General features: G+C 44.8%; 1 pseudogene; it reads right to left on the reverse strand.

Annotated features, from left to right (window-relative positions):
- Window positions 1-873: 873 nt before the first annotated feature.
- On the reverse strand, window positions 874-16,460 carry LOC115149636 (ELMO domain-containing protein 1-like; annotated as a pseudogene).
- Between the last annotated feature and the right edge of the window lie 273 nt (window positions 16,461-16,733).

Genomic DNA, 16,733 nt, shown 5'->3' on the forward strand with positions numbered 1-16,733 from the left:
TTGATTTGCAGGGAATTTCTCAGCAACAAATTAGTGATCAAATTAAGATCCTACATCTATATATATATATATAGAATAAATACATGGCTATGGTACAGTATATCGTCGCAATTTCCTACTTAAACATAGGCAGCTTATGAGGCATTTTCAGTTTGTGACTTCTGACAGTGCAGTGTAGACCTACTGTTATTGCCCCCTGTAATAGTAAAGAAGAAGCAATGCCTCCTGAAATGTCCTCAAATCTTTTTGGTCTCACGGCCGAACATTCGTTACAAGGCTGGAGAAAACAAAGCACTTGTTTCGTGATGATTAGATTAAAGGGATAGTTCACCCAAATTACATATTAGTTTCCTATTTCATTTTGTAATTTGGGTAAACGATCTCTTTAAAAATGTATAATAATAATAATACATAGCCGGCAACGAATAGCTTTCGTACAATCACAAATCGTTAAAGCAAGGAATAACAATGAGTCAGTGAATTACTATGTGGTGCAGCCTCATCCTTTGAAATTTGACTTATTATGGATGAACATCTATTTTTGACTCATTCATTCCGTGTGGTTACAGGGTTGAAACTGAAACAGGTCAGTTAAGTTTAGGTATTCATAAAACAAAATAATTACAAACAACACACTGTTTCCATCTATCGTCAAGTATTTTTTTGTGAGAGCCGAGGAAGGTGTTCTCAGGATCTTTTCAAACATCCAATATCGGCGTCTATTTCTAGTGATTAGACTGCTACAATCACCATGGTCGTCAGTGTGGTGCTGGTTGTTCTGAAGTAACTGTGGGACTTATAGGCAGGGCGTGGAGGAGTGAGTGTGTGTGAGCGTGTGTGTGTGTGTGAGAGAGAGAATGTGTGTGAGTGCTGGCTGGGTGAGTAGTTGGCAGTGACATGATGTAATTGGGAGGGTGGAGGAAGAGTTGAGGAGGTTACAGGTCAGGGGTTAGAGGTCGGTGGTTAGTCAATGGGAGTGTGTTTAGAGGTTGACCAGGTGGAGGTCAGAGGCGGCAAAGTGGGGGCACAGTGCCATGTCGGGGTTCTTGAGCTGTCGCAGCACCCGTCGGTGGAACTTGGAGCGCACGCGGTTGAACTCCATGATGTCACGTGGGTTGTCCTCGATCCCGAACCGATGGAACTCCTGCATTAGGTAACCTGGGAGAGGAGGGGGAGGACCGTTAGCCATGACCGAATCACAGTAGCCTGGTCCTTGATCTGTTTGTGTTGTCTTGCCAATTCCTATGCTCATAGTTAGCTATACAACACAACCAGATCTGGGGCAAGGCGGCAAGGACCACAGAGAAGGACCAGAATAAAACCGGTAAGGTTGTAGGTAAGGGTGGGACAACGTGTAACGATTGTAGTATGGAGTAGATCAAGGCGCAGCTGGTTGAGTGCTCATCTTAACTTTTATTGAACACTAAATAAAACAAAACAAGAAAACGAACGAACGAACACACAGTATTGCAGGCTACACACACACACACACACACACACACACACACACACACACACACACACACACACACACACACACACACACACACACACACACACACACACACACACACACACACACACACACACACACACACACACACACACACACACACACACACACACACACACACACACACAGCTATGCAAAAACAACTTCCCACAAACGACAGGTGAAAAAGGGCTACCTAAGTATGACTCCCAATCAGCAACAACGATGTACAGCTGTTCCTGATTGAGAGCCATACCAGGCCAACACAAAGAAATATACAACATAGAAAAACCATAGAAATACAAAACATAGAACAAAACCCCAAAACCCCGACAACACAAAACAAACACACCCCTGCCACGCCCTGACCAAACTACAATGGCAAATAACCCCTTAACTGGTCAGGACATGACACAACGGTATCATATTTTAGGGAAAGATACTACAAAAAATATGATAACATTATATTGGGATAAAACGATATTGCAGGGGAAGATACTAGGGATTCTCACAGTATTTTATGTTTAACAAGTTGAAGTCATGCAGATCGATAGTAGTGTGAAGAAAGGGACGATGTCATGACTGATACTGTATAAGTGTGCCGTTCTGATATCAAGATATTTCGATATACAGTATCAATATATCCGTCACACATGCTAGCAGATTTAATACTCAAATACTGCATCTGAAATGGCACCCTGTTGGGCTCTGGTCAAAAGTAGTACACTATATAGGGAATACGTTGCCATTTAGTAGTACACTACATAGTGAACAGGGTGCCATTTTGGGCACAATGGTTTCTACTCACAGAAAGTCTGCTGGAAGTGACTGAGGCTGGACATCTCTGGGGCTACGTTGTACAGGTGGGTCTTCAGGGCTCCGCTCACCAGCAGAGAGTAGGCCAGGTCTGTGATGTTGATGCACACGATGGCAAAGGAGTATCTAGAACAAACAGTTATAAACATATAGATTTACAGGTAACTGCCAAATAAAAAGGAAACACACACATAAAGTGTCTTCATAGGGCGTTGGGCCACCACAAGCCAGAACTGCTTCAATGTACCTTGGCATAGATTCTACAAGTGTCTGGAACTCTATTGGAGGGATGCGACAGCATTCTTCCACGAGAAAGATGGTGGTGGAAAACACTGTTTTGTTGATGGTGGTAGAAAATGCTATCTCAGGCACCGCTCGAGAATCTCCCATAAGAGTTCAATTGGGTCGAGATCTGGTGACTGAGATGGCCATGGCATAGAGTTTACATTGTTTTCATGCTCGTCATACCATTCAGTGACCACTCATGCCCTGTTGATGGGGGCATTGTCATCCTATGGAGGCATAGCCATGGTAGCCAAAATAATGACATGCCCAGCATTTATATACATGACCCTAAGAATGATAGGATGTTAATTGCTTAATTAACTCAGGAACCATACTTGTGTGGAAGAACCTGCTTTCAATATACTTTCAATTCCTCATTTACTCAAGTGGTTTCCATTATTTTGACAGTTACCTATACAGTATATCCCCATTTATCTGAAGCTAGAACAAAGTCAATATTTTTAGCTGTACATACGCCTCTGTGCTTCCCTCTGCACTTGCTCGTTTCACACGACTTGAGTAGGCAGTAGGCACTAGCGCATATGGACTAAATGGAACTGTTTACAGTCTTACGCTTATAATGTGGAGTAATGTGGCTTAAGGATCTCACAGGATTTTATTGGGTGAAAATAATGAATGGTCTTGTTCAGATTTAAAATCCACAACATGGACATGGCCTATTGTAGTGCAAGTAGACCATGTACATTTCTGTCTGTGTACTTCACACACACACTGAAGCCATGGTGCTTATCAAAGTTAAGTCAGGTTGAAGGCAGATGACTCACCCAGCAGCAGTAAAGACAGTGGCCTTTTTCAAACCCACTGACACTGCTGGTAAGACGGCACAAACAGAACTGGAACCAGGCTACAGTACTTCTGCGGTACATCAGCTAATGAAACAAGATGAGTTGTGCAAAGACCGTGCCACGATCTGGTTTCATTTGACAACATCCTTTACTATCTAGAGTCTATAACTCATTGGAATTAATGAATGGAATGCATAACAATAACAAGTGTGTGCAAATAGAAATAAGGATTAAAAAACGTTGCAGATGAATTGGTCAGTATAAAAGTTAAATGGTGAAGTAGTACCTTGCCTCTTTATGAATGCTACTCTGCGGTGAGAGGGATGGAGAGAATGGCAGTGGAGAAAGACAAATAGTGAATGTGCCCAGTGAGAGGTAGATCAAAGCAAATAGACCAAATAGTAATAAAAACGCTATACATAACTGCAGTCATCCAAGTGCGTACTATAAATTGCAGCTATAGACTGACACAGCCACAGTCTAGCCTAACCAGTTTGGTCTAAAAGAGGTCTGATGGGAAATAGAGTTCAAGACTTCTGATAGGGATTTCCCTTTTTTTAAGATTTACTCCAATCAGGTTTCAATAGTGGGGCTTTGTTATGTTGAGAGTTTTTGTGACTCCAGTGCATAATCATATACAGTAGGTCACGTTCCAAGCCAACTAAATTGCAGACGTTGCCATTGCATCAATCAGTGGTTAAGTGTCACTTCATCGACTGCACAGGCAGGCTTCCGATTGCTTTATCATATGATGTGGCTAGATAATATGTTAAACACCTTTCCAGTGCGTAGTGAAATCTGGGAGGTGTCTGCAGTGTAGTCGGGCCTGGAACGCGGGATGAGATGGTGAGCTGACAAACAAGCATGATGGGTACAAAATACAAATCCTACAAAATATCTAGCAGTCATTGGTGGATCCTGGACAGATCATTCTTCATAGTGTGTTGTATGTGGTTGAGATAAATCAAGCGCCAATCTCTATGCCATAGGTCAGGGGCGGGTCAAGGAGGGGTAAAGGGGGACGGATCCACCTGTGTTTGGGCTGCAGGGAGTCATAAAGCACCTGGAGAGCGGTGGCCTTGTCATGCTCAGCAAAATATCTATGGTAGAGGAAGATAAAACACAAGGGAAACATAAACCAGCATTGTACAGGATTGTGTCTATGTCCCTTCACATTATTACTGGTCATAACAACATGGATTATTAATCAGTCGTACTACTGTCTGGTCCTTGTCTGCAGAAGATAACATTTGTACAGTACAGTGACTCATATTACTCACACACATACACACTCTCTCTCACACACACACACACACACAAGGTTGTGTAGACCCAGTAAACCCATTCCCATGAAGTCGGTCTTGGGGTCATTGCCTTGGAAACCGATCTCACACCACTGCTTGGAGATCCGCCCGGTGAGTGACGAATCAGGACGCAGTGTCTTCCACAGCTACAAAAGGACAAACACAGACATTTTAATCAGGGAGAGACTACTTACTGCTATCAGTAAATTAATCCAGGTCCCGTAATCATAAAGTGCTAGGATCAAGTCCCCTCTGTCAATATATTCTTATTCATTATGATTTAAAAGGCTAAACTGATCCTAGATCAGCAATCCTACTCTGAGACGCTTTATGAATACGGCCCTGATATTCAGTACCTGGCCCTTTGAAGCATAGCAAACAACAACTTTGCATTATGTCAGTGTTTGCATTATGTCAGCAATTCAGTCACCTTCCATTCTGAGCAGGGGATCCGATTATATACTGTATCTACTGAGTAACTAACCCCACTCTAACCCCCCAACTATAGAAAGCACAGAAACTCTACCTTTCTAGCTACTTTAAATCAAGTCCAGTAAGCACAGATGTCAGCAGCACAGGTCAGTATCTCAACACAGACATTAAATAGTGGTGACAATAGTATCACTTTATAATGCACTTTATAATGCATTATAACAATGTGTTATAATCTAATCCATTCCGCCTAACCTTCATCAGCATCTCCTCGTGGTCGGGGTTCTCAAAGTCATATGGCTCCCTGCGTAGCGTCTCCACCTCCGCCACCAGGCCACGGTAGCCCACGATCTGGAACAGGCTGGCCTGGAGGGAGATGCCCAGCCTGGGGAAAGATACAGCCATGACAAGGTTAGTCTGGAGGTGACGTACTGCTACAGGGTCATGTTCAACAGACACTAAACAGAAGATAATGGAATGAAATGGGGAGGGACTGTTCTGGTATTTTCTGATACGAAATTCTGAGACATTATGCTATGGTGTACCCTAATGAACACGATCCAGTGCTTCTCCTATGGCTTAGCTGGATGAGCCTTGAGGTCTGTGATATCATTCTCTTTTTGGAGGCTCCTTTTAGGGCCAGCATTCAATCCAAGGTGTGTTATAGCGCAGGGCACTATAACGGTCTCTTCAAGTTAATTTGCGTTTGAGACGAAGTGCAGAGTTTGTAAAAAATGCAATCTCTGAAAACTTCATGGAAAATGTATTTTAAAAGTGATTGTCGGCTGTATAGTGACCTGTGCTATAACACGCCCTGGATTAAATCCCAGCCTACTGTAGGTGTTTCAATCCTGGTCAGTAGTAATCTGAATAGAGTACAAATCAATTCATGTAGTTTGGACAGTCACGTTTAGAACCTTAAAAGATTGCTTGGTGGAACTCAGTACTTTATTATAGTGGTTAATTCTGCCTGTGCCAATTACGCACAGTGGTAAACAGATCCATAGAGTCAGGGTTGATCTTCTTCAGGGTCATGATGTTATCAATGGTTTTCTCCACACAGTCTGGGTGAGCACTGAGGGCAGACTGGCACAGCTGGAGAGGAAGGAGAGGAGGAGGAAGAGGATAAGGAGGTGAGCACAATGCATCATCACAGTGCTGTATAAATCTGTAAGTAAAAAAAAAATGTTTACCCCTCAAATGTATGCCACTCACCTCATTCTTTGAGTACCTGAGAGAGGACTCTGAATGGGAAAAACAAGAGGAGAATTTCCAATTTCCAATTTCAAACCTGACACTTTTTACCATTATCATAGCCTACATATGTCTCACAGTAAATCAAAGTCGATAACAGATTAAATTACATATTAAACGCATGAAACATTTAATTTCAGGCAATAAATAGGTCCTACATTAAACAATTCCTCTCTGGCAATAAGTAGGCATACCAATCTTAAGGGTCCTGCGGGCCCCTGGCTTGATGTTGTAGCAAATCCGCTGCAGTTCACACCACCCCGTGACCTTCCTGATCACAAACTTTAGGCCTCGCCAGACATTTACAGTACAGAAACACAAAGAACTGTGTCACCACCCTACAGCAGGGAGAGAGAGAGACAGAGGGAAGGGGGGAGGGAGGGAGAGAAGAAGAGAGTGCAAGTTTTTTTGCACCTTTATTGGCACAATTTACCCACAAAGTGTCCCCCTCAAACCCATACCCCAGCAAATTCAAGTCTGTCTGTCTGTCTGTGTGAGGTCTTCCTGTCTGTCCGTCTGAGTGAGCTTGTGTCCTAATGTAGGCAAGAACTAGAGGACCACTGTCACCCCTTTTCCATGGAGATGAGAAGTTGACAGTGTGAGTGTATGTCCTTTTCAAGTGTGTGTGTGTGTGTGTGTCTACGTGTGTGTTCTACTGTATCTATTTAGCTTTCTACACTCCCTATATACACTATCTATCTCACCTGCTTTTATCATCTAAGAAATATATAAGTAAAGTATTTTATTTCTGTCACGATCTGGAGAAAGTTATACATGCTTTCATTTCCTCACACCTAGACTACTGTAACTCTTTGTACACATCTCAGTCAGAAATCACTCTATTGTATACAGTTAGTTCAAAATGCTGCAGCGCAGCTTTTAGAGCATTTTACCATATCACACCTAATAGCTTCTCTACATTACTGACCATTCCAAAGTCTAGGTTGAAAATGAAAGGGCCCCTAGACTTTGTAATGTTCTTCCAGAGGAGATCAGGCTTGCAGATTCAGAGCCTCTTTTTAAATCCCTGCTGAAGACACACTTTTATAAAGATGCTTTTAATGTATGATTTCAATGTATCATTTTAATTAGCAATCTTTTTTCATTCTCCTTCCTCCTGTCTTTGTTTCTTTGTTAGTGCTTTTGTTTGTCGCGACTCCTACCGTAGGTTGCTCTCCCTCCTGTTCGGGTGGCGCTCGGCGGTCGTCGTCGCCGGGCCTACTAGCTGCCACTGATTCCCTTTTCCCCCTTTTCGTTTATTGTGTGCACCTGTTTTTGGTTTGGGCTGATTAGCTGGGCTATTTTAGCCAGGAGGCCCGCCTGCTCTGTGTGCGGGATTATTTGTTTGCTGTACTGCTTGTGTATGCACGCTCATTTGTATTTTAAGGTGCGAGTGCGTATGTTGCACCGACCTGTTTTGTCCCATGTGTTTGGGCACTTTGTTTTTTTGTGTGCGCTCTAGTTCACTGTTGGGGCGGCTTGTGTTTTGCTGTTGTGTGTTGAATAAATAACACTACCCTGCATTCTCTGCCTCCTGCTCCTGACTCTGCACCCACTACGCCCTAGCGTTACAGAATCCCGCACCGTCACAGTGTCCCACGGGTCGCTTGTACGTGCCGCTTGGTGTTCGGGATCAATTGATTCGGTGGGCCCACACTCTACCCTCTTTGGGTCATCCGGGTATGGCGAGGACAGTGCGGGGTCTCAGGGGGAAGTACTGGTGGCCCACCTTGGCTAAGGACGTTAGGGTCTACGTCTCTTCCTGTTCGGTATGCGCCCAGAGTAAGGCTCCTAGGCACCTTCCGAGAGGGAAGTTACAGCCCCTCCCCGTTCCACAACGGCCATGATCGCACCTGTCAGTGGACTTCCTGACCGATCTCCCCCCGTCTCAGGGGAACACTACGGTCCTGGTTGTTGTGGATCGGTTTTCAAAGTCCTGCCGTCTCCTCCCGTTGCCCGGTCTCCCGACGGCAGTACAGACTGCGGAGGCCCTATTTACCCACGTCTTCCGGCACTACGGGGTGTCGGAGGACATTGTCTCTGATCGAGGGTCCCAGTTCACGTCCAGGAAATGGAAGGCGTTTATGGAACGTCTGGGGGTCTCGGTCAGCTTGACCTCCGGTTATCACCCTGAGAGTAATGGGCAAGCGAAGAGGGTGAACCAGGAGGTGGGCAGGTTTCTGCGGTCGTATTGCCAGGACCGGCCAGGGGAGTGGGCTAGGTACATCCCATGGGCAGAGTTGGCCCAGAACTCACTCCGCCACTCCTCTACTAACCTATCACCCTTCCAGTGTGTTTTGGGTCACCAACCGGTCCTGGCACCATGGCACCAGAGTCAGACCGAGGCTCCTGCGGTGGAAGAGTGGGTGCAGCGCTCCAAGGAGACCTGGACAGCCGTCCAGGAATCCCTGAAACAAGCCAGTGGACGGCAGAAGAGGAGCGCTGACCGCCACCGCAGTGAGGCCCCCGTGTTCGTACCGGGGGACAGGGTCTGGCTCTCGACCCGGAACCTGCCCCTCCGCTTGCCCTGCCGGAAGCTGGGGCCGCAGTGTGTAGGGCCCTTCAAAGTCCTGAGGAGGATAAAAGAGGTGTGTTATAGGTTACAACTTCCTTCCTATTACCGTATTAACCCCTCGTTTCATGTGTCTCTCCTCAGGCCGGTGGTAGCTGGTCCCCTGCAGGAAGGTGAGCTGCCGGAAGTCCCTCCACCCCCTCTGGACATCGGGGGACCCCGGCGTACACCATACGGGCCATTCTGGACTCGAGACGCCGGGTGAGGGGCCTGCAGTACCTTGTGGACTGGGAGGGGTACGGCCCGGAGGAGAGGTGCTGGGTACCGGTGGGGGACGTCTTGGACCCATCCCTGTTGAGGGATTTCCATCGCCTCCACCCGGATCGCCCCTGTGCCTCGCCCTCCGGGTCGACCTCGAGGCCGGTGTCGGCGCGCTGCGGGAGCCGCGCGTCGGGGGGGGGGGTACTGTCACGACTCCTACCGTAGGTAGTTCTCCCTCCTGTTCGGGTGGCGCTCAGCGGTCGTCGTCGCCGGCCTACTAGCTGCCACTGATTCCCTTTTCCCCCTTTTCGTTTATTGTGTGCACCTGTTTTTGGTTTGGGCTGATTAGCTGGACGATTTTAGCCAGGAGGCCCGCCTGCTCTGTGTGCGGGATTATTTGTTTGCTGTATTGCTTGTGTATGCACGCTCATTTGTATTTTGAGGTGCGAGTGCGTATGTTGCACCGACCTGTTTTGTCCCATGTGTTTGGGCACTTTGGTTTTTTGTGTGCGCTCTAGTTCACTGTTGGGGCGGCTTGTGTTTTGCCGTTGTGTGTTGAATAAATAACACTACCCTGCATTCTCTGCCTCCTGCTCCTGACTCTGCACCCACTACGCCCTAGCGTTACATTGTTTGATTATTTTATGACGTGAAGGACTTTGTTACCTATATTGAAAAGTGCTATACAAATAAAGTTGTTATTATTATCTATCTATCTATTTAGGTGAACCTGGTTGGAGGTGATAAGATGGAGTGAGAGCTGTGGTTCATGGCCCATATCGAACAGAATACCTGACAAGGCAAGTGCCAACACAGACACAAAGTGAACACCACTAGCGTTTTAAAATGTGTTTAAAATGTGATAATAGCCTAACATGAAGCAGATGACAGTATGAAAGGGTACACAGCAGCAGTGTAGCCTATCTATCTAACACATGTCCACTGGGCGTATTGATCACAGACCACACATCCTGGGGGACTATTTTCTCTCCCCACTGCCTGACAACGAGACTGGCATGCTAAGCAGCCTACGCAGGGTGCACTCAATCATACATTAGCCAACTCCATTAGCCCGTGGAGGAACCGTGAGCATCACCAAGCACTGCCAAGGGACACGTGAGAAGGCGGAGAGCGCTTGTACATTTGCACAGTAATTAAGAGGCTGGTAGGCCTAGCCTCCACACAATCGTTCAAGTTCCAGTTTTATATGTCACATGCATAATTACAGTGAAATGCTTAACAAACACTACCCAACAGTGCAGTATTCATCAAATTGATCAGAAATACAGTGTAGACATTATTAATGTTGTAAATGACTATTGTCATTGCTGATTTTTAATGGAATATCTACAAAAGCGTACAGAGGCCCATTATCAGCAACCATCACTCCTGTGTTCTAATGGTACGTTGTTAGCTAATCCAAGTGTATCATTTTAAAAGGTTAATTGATCATTAGAAAACCCTTTTGCAATTATGTTAGCACAGCTGAAAACTGTTGTGCTAATCAAAGAAGCAATAAAACTGGCCTTCTTTAGACTAGTTGAGTATCTGGAGCATCAGCATTTGCGGGTTCGATTACAGGCTCAAAATGGCCAGAAACAGAACGTTCTTCTAAAACCCATCAGTCTATTCTTGTTCTGAGAAATGAAGGCTATTCCATGCGAGAAATTGCCAAGAAACTGAAGATCTCGTACAAAGCTATGTACTACTCCCTTCACAGAACAGCGCAAACTGGCTCTAACCAGAATAGAAAGATGAGTGGGAGGTCCCGGTGCACAACTGAGCAAGAGGACAAGTACATTAAAGTGTCTAGTTTGAGAAACAGACACCTCACAAGTCCTCAACTGGCAGCTTCATTAAATAATACCCGCAAAACGCCAGTCTCAACGTCAACAGTGAAGAGGCGACTCCGAGATGCTGGCCTTCTAGGCAAAAATGCAACACAGCCTAACACAGACACACACAGCCTAACACAGACACACACAGCCTAACACAGACACACACAGCCTATCACAGACACACACAGCCTAACACAGACACACGTGTTAGGCTGTGTGTGTCTGTGTTAGGCTGTGTGTGTCTGTGTTGCATTTTAGATTGAATATAGGCCTAATAATGTTTCATGTAATCTCCTCCCCTTTTTTGTGTCTAAAATGTCACATATCTTTCACATATACACAACTACGTATGCACGCACACCCACATTCACACACACACTGCACAGACAAGACGGTCAGTTTTGAGCTGCAAATGTCACTTTTTTTAAGTTCGTTTGATGTGTCTAGCTTAAAAGGTATATGAGCAGAAGCGTAAAAAAATATCCCATTGAAGTAAATGGAACATTGTAATTCACTAACTAATTTGCATAATTCATATATTTTTGAAATGTATTATTTGGTATTAATTTATTAAATTGTTACAACCTCTCAGTTCTACATAAAACATCAATATACAGTATGTTAACAATATGACCACCTTATTTTAAATTAATGGGCTTAACATTCTGTAATAGCAATTAGCCATATTAAGTATCTATTTTGCATAAATAAGTATAAAAAGTAGCATTCTAATTTCATAAATTGCTTCAAATTATTACCAACTCTCAGTTTTGCATAAAGCATTATGATTTGCTAATAATATGACCACCCTACCTTAAATTATTGGTCATAAATTACTGTAATTATGTCACGTCCTGACCAGTGAAAGAGGTCATTTGCCATAGCAGATGGTCAGGGCGTGGCAGGGGAGTTTGTTTTGTATGTATTTTGGGTTTTCTGTTTCTATGTGGGTTTATTCTAGTTATCTATTTCTATGTGTTGGTTTTCATGTTCGGCCGGGTATGGTTTCCAATCGGAGGCAGGTGTCTTTCGTTGTCTCTGATTGGAAGCCATACTTAGGCAGCCTGTTTTTCCTTTGGGGTTGTGGGTAGTTGTTTTCCGATTTAGTCTTTGTACCTGACGGGACTGTGTTGGTCGTTTTTGTTATTTTGTCAAGTGTCATCATTAAAATATTGAAAATGAGCACTATCCACGCTGCGTCTTGGTCTCCATTCTACGACCCCTGTGACAGAACTACCCACCATAAAAGGACCAAGCAGCGTGAGAGGAGGTACCTGGAGTCATGGACGTGGGAAGAGATCCTTGATGGAAAGGGACCATGGAGCCAGGCTGGGGAGTACCAGCGCCGAAGGAGGAACTGGAAGAAGCAAAGAGGGAACGACGGTATTACGAGACGTTGTATCCTCCAATTGAGGAGGTGAAGAGGCAGCCCCCCAAAACAATTGGGGGGGGGGGCATAAGGGAAGGTTGGCTAGGTCATGGGGGAACCCTGACCTAACTTCCCAGGCATTTCGGAGGGAGCCATGGAGTAAACCAGAGCCAGTCGGGGAATCAAGAGTGGATTACGACGCTAGATTCCAGAGAGAGGGACTGGTGGAAAGGGTACGACGGAGCAGACACACAGAGGGAAGAGCTATGCAGTATGGAGTAATGCGCACTAAGTCGCCCATACGCACTCACAGCCCGGTGCGGTCGATACAGGCTCCTCAACGTTGTCGTGCGACAGTTAGCCGGCAGCCAGGTAAAAGTGCGCTGACTCAACGTATCTGGCCTCCAGTGCAGCCCCTCGGCCCAATATATCCTACGCCTGCTCCACACACGATACCCCGCATTCTCCAGCACAGCCCAGTTCGTCCTGTGCCAGCGCTTCGCCCTTGCCGGGCTAAAGCCAGCATCGAGCCAGGACCGGTTATGCAAGCTGTAAGTGTCAGACCTCCAGTGAAAATCCATGGCCCAGTATATCCGACGCCTGCTCCACGCACGGTACCCCGCATTCCCCAGCACAGCCCAGTTTGTCCTGTGCCGGCGCTCCACCCTTGCCGGGCTAGCGTCAGCATTGAGCCAGGACGGGTTGTGCTAGCCGCAAGCACCAGACCTCCAGTAAGCCTCCACGGCACAGTACGTCCGGTGCCAGCTCCGCGCACTCGTCCCCCAGTACGCCCTCCGCTCCTCAGCCCGGAGCCTCCGGCGACGCTCCTCAGCCCGGAGCCTCCGGCGACGCTCCTCAGCCCGGAGCCTCCGGCGACGCTCCTCAGCACCGGAGCCTCCGGCGACGCCTTTCAGTCCGGAGCCTTAATTTTATTGGTCCCTGATGTGATTTTTTCCTTTCAAACATACTGTATCATAGCATATAAAACGTTTGTTGCTGTGCCATAGGCCGGTCTAGTGCCATCTACCCACAGCACATAATACATTACATGCAGGTCTGATCCCACCTTTCCCTGTCTTTAACTGTTGTCTGTCTCTGATGAAAATACATATTTAACGAAAGGAGAGTCAGAACTCCAGCAAATCTTTTGAATTAAAAACCTTTTTATTACAAATCTTTCAGCTCCAAGGGCCAGTATATCAAGAGCCAGACTAGTGCAACCTTCTGGACCAGTCACTGAGGAGGAAGAATCAGGTATTGATGAGCGATTGAATATATTAATCTATACAATTCCTTGTTATTCAGTGGCCTTGTAATTCATTTATTGTATTTTTATTAAATCTGTAATCGGTAGTTGAAACAATAACAAAGCACACTCCCCTCCCCTGTTTTGGTTAAAAGCTGAGTGATGGGGTTGGCGAAATGTAACCACTTTCAATTTATTGACAGAGCTATTATTGCAATAACTTACCATCAATGTTATTAAAATAATAGTTTTAACCATGTTTTAAGGCTATACAGTGTTTTTTTACATTTACTTTGTTTGCAAACATTGGCTAAAACAAGCTTATAGTTTGGGTTCTGGTGGGTTATGACAGTTGAATTAAACTCATGAGGCATTCATAAGTTATAATCTTCTAGAATCAATGGGCATATATCATTAATATAAATCCAAAAATGGCTTTATCAACTTCTGAATGCCCTTTAAGTCTAATCCTTATTTTAGACACAAGGACCAATGGATTGGAATCCACTCCAGTTTTAAACATTGATGAAGAAATAGGTATGTTTAAATTGTTTTACTTTCAAAATTGGGGTCATCTTGGTGTTACTGAATTATACTGCACTACATCTTTATTTTGACAGTGATGCAACATTTTTAAATGTGGCTCAAGTCTCCAGAATTTCGGATTTCAGATCAAATGTTTGATATGAGGTTACAGTACAGAATGTCACCTTTTATTTCAGGGTATTTTCTGACTTTTCTGATTTACCGTTTCGAAATGAAAGCACTTTATATGTCTAGTTGCAAGTTTTATTAGTCGTATGTACAGGATACTGATGGTAACACCATCCAATGAAATGCTTACTTGCAGGTTGCTTCTCGACATTTTAGCATCACTGTCCAAATACTTATGTAGGGGAGGGCAATAACAACATCCTGGAGCATTAAACAAAACATTAAACAAAATACTTTGGCGCAAACATGCATCCTTTGTCCTGATCTTGCATCCTTTGTCCTGATCTTGTCCACATTATGATTGTGCCCACATTTTTAGAAATGCGTCCACTGTGTCTGCATTGTGAACAGATTTACTGGTCCCTCCTTGTATGCTAATTGTTTGACAGATATTCTTTCAAAATAATACTTATTTATTTATTTTAAGACACATATATATTCCATAAGTGCCACCTGTCAATGATTTTAGAAGGCAGGATGATTTAAATGGTTTTACTGTCAACTCCAGACGTGGTCAGGAAGATCTGATCAAAATGCTTCTTTTAATCGTCTACACCTGTCTGAAAATGTGGGAACAATCAGACTGTGGACAAGATCAGGAGATATAATGTATGTTAGAACCAGGTATAAACGGGGCTAAATAGAGGTAAGAAGGGCTCAAGGAAAGGGTGTGAGTATGTGAGTGAGATAACAGGTGCTGCGCATATGTGTGAGTGTGTGAAACAGAAGAGGTGTGTGTGGGAATGGTGAGGTAAGGGTGAAGCCATGGTGAAGAGGTGGGTTTTTAGGTGGGACTGAAAGATGATGATGATGGACTTAGAGTCACGGATGACTGGAGGAAGGGAGTTCCAGAGCCTAGGAGCAACCCTGGAGAAGGCCCCGTCACTGAAACTTGGACCTGGGGATTTTTTATTTATTTATTTTTATTTTACCTTTATTTAACTAGGCAAGTCAGTAAAGAACAAATGTTAATTTTCAATGACAGCCTAGGAACAGTGGGTTAACTGCCTTGTTCAGGGGCAGAACAACAGATTTGTACCTTGTCAGCTCAGGGATTCGATCTTGCAACCTTTCGGTTACTAGTCCAACGCGCTAACCACTAGGCTACGCTGCCGCCCCAATGACAAGATGACCAACTGTGGTTGAGCGGAGAGAGCGTGAGGGCTGGTAGGAGAGAAGAAAGTCAGAGAGGTAAGGGGTAGCAAGGTGGGGGAGAGCTTTTTTAGGTCAGGAGGATCTTGTAATTAATGCGGTGGGAGACAGGGAGCCAGTGGAGTTCACAGAGGATGGGGGTGATATGCTGCCAGGATGATTTAGTGGGTTCGAAGATGGGCTGCTGAGTTTTGAACCATTTGGAGCTTATCGAGGGAGTCTGTTTTAGTGCCGGGGAGTAGTGAGTTGCAATAGTCTATTCGGGAGAAGAAGAAAGCATGGATGAGAGTTTCGGCCCGCAGGACAGGAGAGGGAGGGGCTGACTTTGGCGAATTTGCCTAAGTGGAATAATTCGTTTTTTACAGTCTGACGGATGTGGTGGTTGAGGGATAGGGTCTTAAGGTAGACAAACATACATATTTCTGTCCAAATACCTTTCATAATTGCCTCATACAACCTTTGGATTGGTGCCATTGAGGTCTGATTCATCATACCACTGGGAGGACCCAGTGCAGTTGACGACAAAATGTTATCCTTCTTCCTCTTGCAGAGGAGTAGCAGGGGGTACACTCCTACCTTGTGGAACCTATGTAACTGGAATCATTAATGACAAAATAACTTCCAGAAACACAACAAATATCAGTCAAATAATGACATTTAGATTTACAGTCTTAAATGACACAATGAGACAACAACAAATAAGTGCATAGGGCCTATCATTTCCCTAAGCTAGAAATGCAAAAATCTTTTTAGAGGAAAACATAATAAAGCTTACCAGCTTGTTTGCTGCATTAACCAAGGTTGCATATCTTCCATGTTTCATTGTCTTATTTGCCCATTCATCTGTAGCCTTCATTTTTTGGGCCTCTAACTTGACCTTTAGCTGTGTTGTTGCACCACAGAACTGGCACTTCTTTGATGCTACTCCTATTGATGTGTTACAACTAGTACACAGCTTACGGCTGGAGCCAGGAGCCATTCTGCATGAAAGGTGGATACGAAAGTGTCAGAAAGAATAGCCCTATACACATAACTTTGACTGATGGAATTCACCAGGGAGGTCCACTCTGACACGGGGCTTGAATTGACAAGGAGAACTAGAGATTGTGAGATAAAAACTATACTAACAATAGCAATTAATAAAGAGAGTTTGGCCAACTAAGGAGCTGACGTTGAGCTCGCATTAAACATCAAGCCCTGACCCTCCTCAAACCCACTAAAGAAGTGCTGTGTGTGTGTTTGAAGGTGACAT

This window comes from Salmo trutta, chromosome 15 (assembly GCF_901001165.1).
Source record: "Salmo trutta chromosome 15, fSalTru1.1, whole genome shotgun sequence".
NCBI classification, from domain to species: domain Eukaryota; kingdom Metazoa; phylum Chordata; class Actinopteri; order Salmoniformes; family Salmonidae; genus Salmo; species Salmo trutta.